Source organism: Ceratotherium simum, chromosome 13 (genome assembly GCF_057802395.1).
Source record: "Ceratotherium simum simum isolate JZ-2026a chromosome 13, ASM5780239v1, whole genome shotgun sequence".
Classification (NCBI taxonomy): domain Eukaryota; kingdom Metazoa; phylum Chordata; class Mammalia; order Perissodactyla; family Rhinocerotidae; genus Ceratotherium; species Ceratotherium simum.
The window spans coordinates 32,402,656-32,415,231 of NC_141912.1; the positions used below are offsets into that span (position 1 = coordinate 32,402,656).

General features: G+C 36.9%; 1 pseudogene; it reads right to left on the reverse strand.

Annotated features, from left to right (window-relative positions):
• Positions 1-10,299: 10,299 nt before the first annotated feature.
• The window catches only part of LOC147915662 (tripartite motif-containing protein 26-like), a 48,043-nt pseudogene continuing 45,766 nt past the window's right edge, over positions 10,300-12,576 (reverse strand).

A 12,576-nucleotide genomic window follows, 5' to 3' on the forward strand; every position in this document is an offset into this window, starting at 1 on the left:
CAAAGAACATGAGAACATGAATGCGTAAAGATATTTGCACCCTTATGTTCATTGCAGCTTTGTTCACAATAGCCCAGACTTGGAAACAACCTAAGTGCCCATCAATGGATGAGTGGATAAATATGTGGTATATATACACAATGAAATACTACTCAGCTACAAAAAAAAAGATGAAATCTTGCCATTTGTGACAACATGGATGGACCTTGAGGGTATTATGCTAAGCGAAATAAGTCAGATGGAGAAAGTCAAACACTGTATGGTCTCCCTCATAAGTAGAAGATAAAAACAACAGCAACAACATAAAAACATAGAAGCAGAGATTGGATTGGTGGTTACCAGAGGGGAAGTGGGGAGGGAGGAGGTGGAAAGGGTGATAAGACATATGTGTACAAGGACGGATGGTAATTAGTCTTTGTGTGGTGAACATGGTGTAGTCTACATGTAAATCAAAACATAGAACCAGACTTGATGGCTTAGTGGTTAAAGTTCAGCGCTCACTGATTTGGTGGCCCAGGTTCGCTTCCCAATTGCAGAACCACACCACCTGTCGGTTGCCATGCTGTGGTGGCAGCTCACATAGAAGAACTAGAATGACTTACATCTAGTATATACAACCATGTACTGGGGCTTTGGGTAGGGAAAAAAAGTCTTTAAAAAAAAAGAAATTTAAATATAATGATGTACACCTGAAATTTATATACTGTTATAAGCCAAGGTTACCTCAAAAAATAAAAAATATAAATAAATTACATGAGATATTCAATACTTTATTATAAGAAAGTCTTTGTGTTAGACGATTTTGCCCAACTGTAGGCTAATGTAAGTGTTCTGACCATGTTTAAGGCAGGCTAGACTAAAAGCTATGATGTTTGGTAGGTTAGGTGTATTAAATGCATTTTGACTTACAACATTTTCAATTTACAATGGGTTTATGGGGATGTAATCCCATCGTAAGTTGAGCAAGATCTGTATTGTATAATGGAAATGTGCTAAGAGTGTAGAACTTAAATGTCCTCAACAACAACAACAAAAAAAAGATAAATATATGAGAGGATGAATGTGTTAATTAACTAGATGGGGGGAATCCTTTCACAATGCATACATATATCAAATCACCATGATGTACACTTTAAATATCTTACAATTTTATACCTCAATAAAGCTAAAATTAAAAAAAATAATTTTCCAATTGTTTCTTGCTAAGATACAGAAATAAAATTGATTTCTATGTGTTGACCTTGTATCCTGTGATCTAATATTCATTTTAAGAGTTTATAGATTCCTTTGAATTTTATATTACACAACCACATCGTCAGTGAATAATGATTGTTTTACTTTAAAAAAAATGAATGGAGAGTAGGAAGTGATTTCAAAAATTACAGGATAATTTTTCAGTTTACAGACAAAATTTTGCCCTTTGAATAATCCCAACCAAGTTCTTACTACAGTAGATGAAAACAGATCCACACCAAGATACATCATAATGAAATTTTAGAGAGTGGAAAAGAAGAGACCATGAAAACTTCAAGAGGCAATAAAAAGCAGCTATGGAAGCTAGAAGACTTTCCAAATTCAAGGAAAAATACTTTCAATACAAAATTTTACACCCAGCCAAATGTGACTATGTGCTAGGGTAGCCTAAAGACATTTCAAATGTTATGGTTGTAATATCTTACTTTCCATGTTTTCTTCCTCAGGATACTACTAGACAAAGTGGGAAACAAGAAATGATAGGAAAAAACCAAGAAGGGGAAATACATGGGATCCATGCAACAGGAGAGTCAGTGCAAGAGAGAGACAAAAGGTTGCCCAGGATGAGGTGAAGGAGATCCAGGATGTCAGCCCTGCCCCAGGTGTGCATGTGGCTGGACTGAAGGCTGTGGGACAGGTGTCTTCACAAAGTTGAAGTTCATAGAATACCTGATGTACTCAAATATGTATACTGAGATTTATACCTTGAGGGAGAGTTTGAGAGTGAGTTATAATAAGTACAACAGAAACTAAGCAAATGATGCAACAAGACATTTATTAACTTCAGGGAAAATAGAAACTCAATTCAAGAAAAATAATTGTAATCTACTAAATGCTCCATTATGAACAGCATTTACAGGGTCATAATAATGTAAACACTGAACACTGAGATAACTAAAATTATAAGATAACTATATTGGGAGGATGAGAGTGTGTGAAAAAAAGCTACTCCACTAAAGATAATACATAAAACTGAAAATGAAGGAGCACGATAAGCATGATATTTTAGAGGCATAGAAGTCACAAGAGAGTCAGTCTTAGAAGTAAAACAGGTTGCCTCTAGGTTTCAGGAAATGGGGGTGCATGAAAGATTGGAGACATCTGTCTTCATAATAAGTCTTGTATAAGTATTCGACCGTTAAAACTATCTGCATACGTCGATTTGATAAAAATAAAAATTCAACATTAAAAAAAATATGATAGGTGAGAGAACGGACTCAGGAACTGCTCTATAGTGTATATGTAGTGTATAGGTGTGGGGCAGTAGTAGGACAGAGACTTGGGATTGGGTGGTGTATATTTTGGAAGAATATTGTGATTTTTTAAATTTAGTTTTGTTTGTTTTAATGGGAAGAATTGCAGCATGTTTGTATGCAGGATTGAATGAGCCAGTAGAGAGTGGGAAATTGATGATGCAGGGGAGGAGAGGATCTGATCCTGTGCCCAAGCACAGGGGTGGCCTTAGACAGGAGCAGGACCATCTGTCACCACTGGTGTGAAGGCAGAGGATACAGGTACAGAGGTGGGGTGTTGTGGCATGCTGATGCAGTTCTCATGTGAGTCCTTGCTTTTTTCTGAGTGAGAAATAAATAAGCTCATCACTTAACAGTGGGGAGTGGGGAGGGATTGAAGGTGTGAGGAGAGAGAAGAAAGTGAGAAATAGCCCTCTCATGAGGTATGAGAATAAACTGCCTCGATACAGTGTCGGAGACCACTACGGCCTGTGCTCATCAACGTAAAGAGCAAGAGTTCCAGCACTCGGGCAGCAGCACGTGGATGTAAAATGTTCTAGAAGGAAATGCAACAAAATATCTGCATGTGTGAGGTTTATGGGTTATTTTTATTTCATTTAATATTTTCAGCATTTTAAAATTTTTCTGTACTGACTATATACTGCATTATAATCATAAAAAAAACCCCACTATGTTTAAAATTTTAAAAGGGAAGCAGATGGGTAGGAAAGTCCAGAGCTCGGGGCACAGAGCTGGAAGTGCTGGGCTCCACGTCTGGGCAAAGAACTCACAGAGCCTTGTCTCCATTTCTCAGGACGCTGTTCTCTGTGGAGACCAAACAGGATCTTTCCTTTCTTTTTGAGATGTGATCATTTTTTACTATCTTGTCACCTCTTTGATGCTTTAACAAGATGGTTTTTGTATTTTTCATGGCATTTTTAACCATTATCAGAGGGAGGATTTGTCCATATAATCTAGCCCACCTTTTCCAGAAATGGGAATTCTATGGCAAAATAGTTCAGTGAAATGATAGTTGGCCCCAGAGTAGAGGATCACAATCAGAATCTTTTCTTTTTAATAATTTTTAAAAATTGTGATAAATTATACACAACATAATATTTACCATGCTAACCATTTTCAAGTGTACAGTTCAGTGGCATTAAGTACATTTACACTGTTGTGCAATCATCACCACCATTCATCCACAGAAATTTTTTCATCTTGCAAATCTGAAACTGTACCCAATAAACAATAATGCCCCATCCCCCTCTCCCCTCAGCCCCTGGCAACCACAATTCTACTTTCTGTCTCGATGAATTTGACTACACTGAGGGCCTCATATGAGTGGAATCATACAGTACTTGGCTTTTTGTGACTGGCTTGTTTCACTTAACATAATCTCTTCAAAGTTCATCCATGTTGTAGCATGTATCAGAATTTTCTTCCTTTTTAAAGCTGAATAATATTCCATTGTATGTATATGTCATATTTTGTTTATCCATTCATCTGTTAGACACTTGGGTTGCTTCTATCTTTTAGCTATTGTGAATAATAAACATGAGGATTTTTGCATTTATATTTGTCAGGGATATTGGTCTGTAGTTTTCTTTTCTTGTAGGGTCTTTGTCTGGCTTTGATATCAGGGTAACACTGGCCTTATGGATAACTTTGGAAATGCTCTCTTAGATGTTTTACCAGAGTTTGAGGAAGATTGGTGCTAATTCTTCTTTAAATATTACATGGCATTCACCAGTGAAACCATCTGGTCCTAGGCTTTTCTTTGTTGAGATGTTTTGGATTACTGATTGAATCTCCTTACTAGTTATAGGTCTGTTCAGATTTTCTATTTCTTCATGACTCAGTCTTGGCAGGTTTACGTTTCTAGGAATTTATTCATTTCATTTAGGTTATATAATTTGTTGGCATACAATTGTTCATAGTATTCTCTTATAATCTTTTATATTTCCATAACATCACTTGTAATGTTCTCTCTTTCATTTCTGATTTTAGTTGAGTCTTTTCTATTTTTCTTGGTTAGTTTAGCTTAAGATTTGTCAATTATGTTGATCTTTTCAAGAATTTTGTATTTGGGATAGAGCCACAGCATGGCTTGATGAGTGGTTTGTAGGTCTGTGCCCAGGATCTGAACCCGCAAACCCTGGGCCACCAAAGCAGAGTGCGTGAACTTAACCTCTATGCCACTAGGCTGGCTTCTCTTAACAATCTTTTTTATTTCTATAAAATCAGTTGTAATGTTCCCTCTTTCATTTCTGGTTTTAACTGAGTCTTCTCTCTATTTTCATGGATGTTAGCTCAGGGCTGATTTTCCTGATATTTTCAAAGAATCAAGTTTTGGTTTTGTTCATGTTCTCTAACATTTTTCTTTTCTCTATTTTATTTATCTCTTCTCTAATCTTTATTATTTCTTTCCTTCTGCTAGCTTTGGGTTTAGTTTTTTTTTTTTTCCTAGTTCCTTATTGTAAAGTTAGGTTGCTTATTTGAGACCTTTCTTTGTTTTTAGTTCATTTTTAATTGTGGTAACAAAGACATAACATTAAATTAACCATATTAAACATTTTAAGTGTACAGTTCAGTAGTGTTCAGTAGTATAATCACATTGTTATGCAACAGATCTCTAGAACTTTTTCATTTGCAAAGCTTAAACTCTATACCCATTAAACACTAATGTCCCCTCCCCCATTCCTTTATAAGGCTGAATAATATTCCATTGTGTGTATATACCACATTTTATTTATCCATTCATATGTTGGTGAACACTTGGTTCTTTCCCAAGTGAAGCAAGAAATAGAAGAAATAACTATTGCAAATAATGCTATTACGGCTATTGTGAATAATGCTGCTATAAACATTGATGTACAACTATTCCATCAAGATCCTGATTTCAATTTATTTGGGTACATACCCAGAAGTGGGATTGCTGGATCATATGGTGTTCCTATTTTTATTTTTTTAGGAATCTCCATACCGTTTTCCATAGCAGCTGCATCATTTTACATTTCTACTTACAGTGTAAAAAGGTTCTAATTTCTCCACATCCTTGCCATCACTTGTTATCTTTTGTTTGATAATAGCTGTCCTAACAGGTGTGAGGTGATATCTCATTGTGGTTTTGATTTCCATTTTCCTAATGACTAGTGATGCTGAGTATCTTTTCATGTATTTGTTAGTCATTTGAATATCTTCTTTGGAGAAATATCTATTCAAGTGCTTTGCTCATTTTTGAATTGGGTGGGTTTTTGTTGTTGAGTGGTAGGAGATCTTTATGTATTCTGAATATCAATCCCTTATCAGATAATGTGATCTGCAAATACTTTCTCCCATTCCACAGGTTGCCTTTACACGTTGTTGATTGTGTCCTTTGGTGCACAGAAGTTTTAAAATTTGATGTACTCCATATCTTTTTTTTTTTTTGTAGTCTGTGTTTTGGGTGTCATAGCCATGAAATTACTGCCAAATCCAATATCATAAATATTTCCCTTATATTTTCCTCTAAGAGTTTTATAGTTTTAGCTCTTGAAGTTAGGTCTTTGTCCCATTTTGAGCTAATTTTTATATATAGTGTAAGGTGGCATTCCAACTTCATTCTTTTGTATGTGGATATCCAGTTTTCCTATTACCATTTGTTGAAAAGACTGTTCTTTCCCCATTGAATGGTCTTGGCACCCTTGTCAAAAATCATTTGACCATATACTCAAGAGTTATTTCTGGGCTCTCCATTCTGTTCCATCAGTCTATATGTCTGTCTTTCTGCTAGTACCACACTGGTTTGGTTTCTGTAGCTTTGTAATAAGTTTTGAAATCAGGAAGTGTGAGACCTTCAATTTTGTCCTTCTTTTTCAAAATGGTTTTTGGCTATTCTGGGTCCCTTAAGATTCCATACGAATTTGAGGATGGGTTCTTCTACTTCTGCAGAAAACACTGTTGGGATTTTGATGGGGATTGCATTAAATACGTAGATTGCTTTGGGGAGTACTGACATCTTAACAATATTAAGTCTTCCAATCTATGAATGCAGGATGTCTTTCCATTTATTTGCATCTTTTTAAATTTCTTTCAGCAATGTTTTGTAGTTTTCAGTGTACAAATTTTTTGCCTCCATGCTTAAGTTTATTACTAAGTGTTTTATTTTATTATTATTTTTTTTTTGTGAGGAAAATCAGCCCTGAGCTAACATCCGTGCTAATCCTCCTCTTTTTGCTGAGGAAGACTGGCTCTGAGCTAACATCTAGTGCCAATCCTCCTCCTTTTTTTTCCCCCCAAAGACCCAGTAGATAATTGTATGTCATAGCTGCACATCCTTCTAGTCGCTGTATGTGGGACGCGGCCTCAGCATGGCCAGAGAAGCGGTGCGTCGGTGCCCGCCTGGGATCCGAACCGGGGCCGCCAGTAGCGGAGCGTGCGCACTTAACCGCTAAGCCACCGGGCCAGCCCCAATTACTAAGTATTTTATTGTTTTTGATGGTATTGTAAACGGAACTGTTTTCTTAATTTTCAGATTGTTCACTTTTAGTGTACAGAAACACAACTAATTTTTGTGTGATGATTTTGTATTCTGCTGCTTTGCTGAATTTATTTATTAATTCTAACAGCTTTTTATGTGGGGGGAATCTTTAGTGTTTTCTACATATAAGATCATATCATCTGTAACCAGAAATAATTTTACTTCTTCCTTTCCAGTTTGGATGCCTTTTATTTCTTTATCTTGTTTAATTGCTCTGGCTAGGACTTCCAGTACTACGTTGAACAGAAATGGTGAAAGCAGGCATCCTTGTCTTGTTCCTGATTTTAGAGGAAAAGCTTTTAGTCTCTCACCATTGCGTATGATATTTGCTGTGAGCTTTTCATATACGGCCTTTATTATGTTGGAGTACTTTCCTTCTATTCCTAGTTGGTTAAGTGTTTTTATCATGAAAGCGTGTTGAATCTTGTCAAATGGTTTTTCAGTATCAATTGATATGATCATGTGGGGATTTTTTTGTCACTCTGTTCATGTGGTGTATTACATAGATTGATTTTTGTATGTTGAACCATTATTGGAGGAATTCCATTCCATTGCATGAATGAATCCAACTTGATCATGGTGCATAATCTTTTTAATGTGCTGTTGAATTCCGTTGGCTAGTATTTTGTTGAAGATTTTTTTGCATCAATATTCATTAGGAATATTATCTGCAGTTTTCTTGTAGTGTCTTTGGCTTTGACCAAGGTAATGCTGGCCTTATAGAAGGAGTTTAGAAGTGTTCTTTCTTCTTAGATTTTTTGCAAGAGTTTGAGGAGGATTAGTGCTCATTCTTGAAATATTTTATAGAATTCACCAGTGAAGCCATCTGTTCCTAGGCTTTTCTTTGTTGGGAGGTTTTGGATTACTGCTTGAACCTCTTTAATAGTTATAGATCTGTTCAGATTTTCTATTTCTTCATGATTCAGCCCTAGTAGGTTGTGTGTTTCTAGGAATTTATCCATTTCATTTAGGCTCTCTAATTTTTTGGTGTACAATTGTTCATAACGTTCTCTTATAATCCTTTTTATTTCTGTAAAATCAATTGTAATGTCCCCTATTTCTTTTCCAAATTTAGTTATGTGAGTCTTCTCTCATTTTTTATTAGCCAATGTAGCTAAAAGTTTGTCAATTTTGTTGATCATCATTTCAAAGAACCTATTTTGGTTTCATTGATTTTCTCTACTGTTTTTCTATTTCTTATTTTATTTATCTTTGTTCTAAGCGTCATTATTTTCTTTCTTCTATTAGCTTTGGGCTTAGTTTGCTCCTCTTTTTCTAGTTCCTTAAGTTGTAAAGTTGATTTGAGATCTTCTTTTTTTTTTTTTTTTTGGTGAGGAGATCAGCCCTGTGCTAACATCTGCCAATCCTCCTCTTTTTTTGCCGAGGAAGACTGGCCCTAGGCTAACATCTGTGCCCATCTTTCTCCACTTTATATGGGATGCCGCCACAGCATGGCTTACCAAGCAGTGCGTCAGTGCACGCCCGGGATCTGAACTGGCAAACCCCGGGCCGCCGCAGCGGAGCGTGCTCACTTAACTGCTTGCGCCACTGGGCGGGCCCCTTCTTCTTCTTTTTTTAATGAAAGCATTTACAGCTATAAATTTCCCTTTTAGGACTGCTTTCATGGCATCCCATAAGTTTGGGTATGTTGCGTTTTCATTATCCGAAGCATTAGGCACACTTTTAATTAGAATACAGAAAAGAATCATACTCTTAATCATTAAATGGCATCAACAACTCCAGAAAGTTACCTGCTACAATGAGTTTGATAGAAAATATAATGGTTCAACATTGTAGTGTGTGACAGCTAGAAATCATGATAAAAAGGTCATATAGAATTTTATTATTGTCACACTAACAATGAAGATTGCTTTCATGATAATCATGTTAGAGTTGAGTATTTTTATTTGCACATTGGTTACAACTTCTATTGCAAAGGAAAAATTCTATCGTCTTTTTTTCAAACATAAATACACAGAGCAATTTTGCTGCAGGAAACTTGTGCAAACCAATATAAGATCTCAATTTTTCACAAGATACATAAAACAGGAACAAAACAGCCTTTTTAATTTTTGAAGACTGGAATGTTGACACTTAAAATAGGCAACAGTTCTTCCTTCCTGTGATCTGGCTTAGACCTGCTGCTAACGATGGGTCTAGAATCAGACAGAATTTCTTTTTTAGGCTTTTTTTTTCCTGCTTATGTTTCTCTATTTATCTGTCCAATAAGTCTCTCATTAGTGTTAATCTTTGACTTTAAAAAATATTCTAAAGAGGAACAGTTTCACCATTGTCTTGCTGAATTCTGACCCTGTTCTTTCATAATTACTTACTCATATTTCAGTTCACATTTATTTTTAACCAAAATCATTGGAATGTCCTCTACATCCTTAACCCATAAAATCTGTTCCCTTGGGTCCTATAAATTGTTAAAAATGGACTGAATTGTAATAGAATACACTAGTTAAAACCGTTGGCCACTCATCATATAGAAAAAATCTGGTTGCAAATTGCTTTGTCCCTGCTATATCGAGGATTTGAACATACAAACTTGGCAATCTATTTCTGTAGTCGGATTTTTTTCTGCTGCTTATAGCTAAGACTGCTAATTTAATATTAAGTTAAATACCTGTTTCTATCATCTCAAAACCAGCTGACACAAGACTTACTTCAGGGCCAAGTGATTTCCAAAAACTCATATACGCCTGAACCTCACTGGTTCTTATTCCCCACTTCTTACTGCAAGTTTTATAGGAACATAGCAGAAGTAAATAAACCAATTCCTATTGCAGATATCTTAAATTTTAATCAGGCATGAATTGCATCAAAATATTTACTGTTTTCTCAGCTGCTTAGAAAGATGGCAGGAGAAATTATGTGACAGGAAAGGTGCTTTAGAAATCGATATGGATGTTGTAATCAATTACTGTTAGTGGCAGGGGCTGCAATCCTATGACATAGTCACTCGTTCTCATATCTTTGTCTCAGTGGCAGATGAGGGACCAAATCAAAAGCAACAGAATAGAACGATTAATATTAGCACATATTTTGATAAGTACTTCAAAGACTTTTCAACCCTTCCCTGTAGAGAAAGCAGATCAAGTATTATAATTCTCATTTTAGAGACGAAGCAGAGAGGATAAGAGACTCCTGACTCTATCACACTGCTCCAGTCATCTAAGGGCATTCAGAAACCCAGCAGGACAGTCTAGCTGAGGCAGAAAGTTAGGAATAATGTACAGGAATAGGGATAAATGAAGAAACCTAGGGCTGTGCCCATGAAGTCTTCTCTCAGGGTCTCAGTGTAAGTCTGGATCTCATGCAATTAAGCCACAGGAAAGGGAAAATTCTCCCAGTGAGGGAAGATGGGAATTCACAGATAAACTCTAGAGTTCTAGCATTGGTAAAGATTACCTTCCCACCAGGTAATCCAAAGCAACTCCAATCTGCCTTGGACAGTAGGACAGGATCTGGAAAGGCTCAGAGCTAGTATATATATATATATATATGTATATATATATATATATATATATACATATATATATAGACTCTAGCTGAAGACACCTGCAGAATCCAGAATCCCTCCTCAGAGGTGAAGTTGCAAAATCCTCTTCTCACCACTTACTCTCTTGCCACCCTACCATGCAGAATTTGGGCCATATTCTATTTTCCTGAGACCATCCCTCCTTCAACTCTTCATTCTCATTTCTATATCCAGTGAACTATAGCCATCAGTGATGCCTGTGAATCCACCAAGATAACTACTGCCAAACACACCTCTGGCTCTACCCATGTATTTCACTCCTTCTTCTTCCTCCTCTGTTCCCCACCATATCCTATCTACTTTCACTTCCCAGTACACTTTTCCCCAGATGAAGCCCTTACTGCCCAGCACACCAGGATCAAATTGCTGACCATATTGGTATTTGTTCATCCACAAGCCAGTGAATATCATATTCTTTCCATTCAGCGATGCTGAGAAATAGCCATCGGCTGTCTGGGAATTCAGGATGATCCTCACTGTGGGGACAAGGGGATAAAAGTGTGGCATTATAAAAGATATCGAAGGAGATATGTCTCAGGTTCTGGGGCCTTTTGACAACGGTGGGAGACTCTCTTTGGGGACCAGGACAGAGATTGCTTTAGACCTTGTGCTCATACTCTTAGCAATCACAGCCAGAGAATGGAGAGAACACAGGGAGAAAATTCAAAGGCATAGGCAGCATGATGAGACTGGGTGGGGGGAGGCGGCAGGTGGCGAGGAGAGGGACTGGGATCATTACAGCCAAGGAAAGGTTCGTGGTTTTGAAATCTGAAACCTCAGGATAAAGAATTTGGATACATTAGCCACCGCAGGACCTTCCTGTTTAAAGAGCTGATCCATAAGTAAAGGAGCTTCACAGGAAAGCTGCAATTTGGGGTAGGAGAGTTTACTGTGAGGCAAACATCAACCACTATTCCCTCCAGCTACTCACTTGTCTTACATTCCAGATCCCTCATCAATTTTCCTAGAGTGAAAGAAGAAAAAGACAGTAAGCAATTCTGACACCACATCTTTCTAGGTCAAATTCTCTTGCTGTTGGCTAATACAACTTTAAAAGGTGACAGGGCACCATGAAAACTCAAGTGAAATACAGAAATCAATGCAGGAGACACCCAGAGTTGTCCAGTTCAAAGTAGTTCATTCAAGTATCCATGCCAACATCTGCTGAACACACCTAGTGCTTCATTAACGAGTACCTTTGGGCATATTCTCTGTTCCTTAACTAATTCATGGACTTCTAGTCTTAAATCACGCTATTTATCTCCACTCTCAAAGAGATCTCTTAGAGCTTAATTCTCCCAGCATTCTTTTTTTTTATTTTATTTTTTAATTTTATTTATTTATTTTTTTGTGAGGAAGATCAGCTCTGAGCTAACATCCATGCCAATCCTCCTCTTTTTTTTTTTTTTTTTGCTGAGGAAGACTGGCCCTGGGCTAACATCTGTGCCTGTCTTCCTCCACTTTATATGGGATGCCGCCACAGCATGGCCTGACAAGTGGTGCATTGGTGCACGCCCGGGATCCGAACCCGGGCTGCCAGCAGCAGAGTGCTCACACTTAACCACTACACCACAGAGCCAGCCCCTCCCAGTATTCTTTTTAAAATTTTTTTTTTATTTTTAATTGTGGTAAAAAACGTAACATAAAATTTACCATCTTTATCATTTTTAAGTGTGAAGTTCAGTAGTGTTAAGTATATTTACATTGTTGTGCAACGAATTTCCAGAACTTTTCCATCCTGCAAAACTGAAACTCTGTACCCATTAAGCAACAACTCCTCATTTCCCCCTCCTCCCAACTCCTGGTAACCACCATTTTACTTTCTGTCTTTGGATTTGATTACTTTAGATACTTCATATAAATATAATTATACAGTATTTGGCTTTCTGTGACTGGCTCATTTCACTTAGTATATTGTTCACATATATATAGTATGTTGTAGCAAGTGTCAGAATTTTTTCCTTTTTTAGGCTGAATTATATTCCATTGTATGTATATACCATATTTCATTTATCCATTCATCC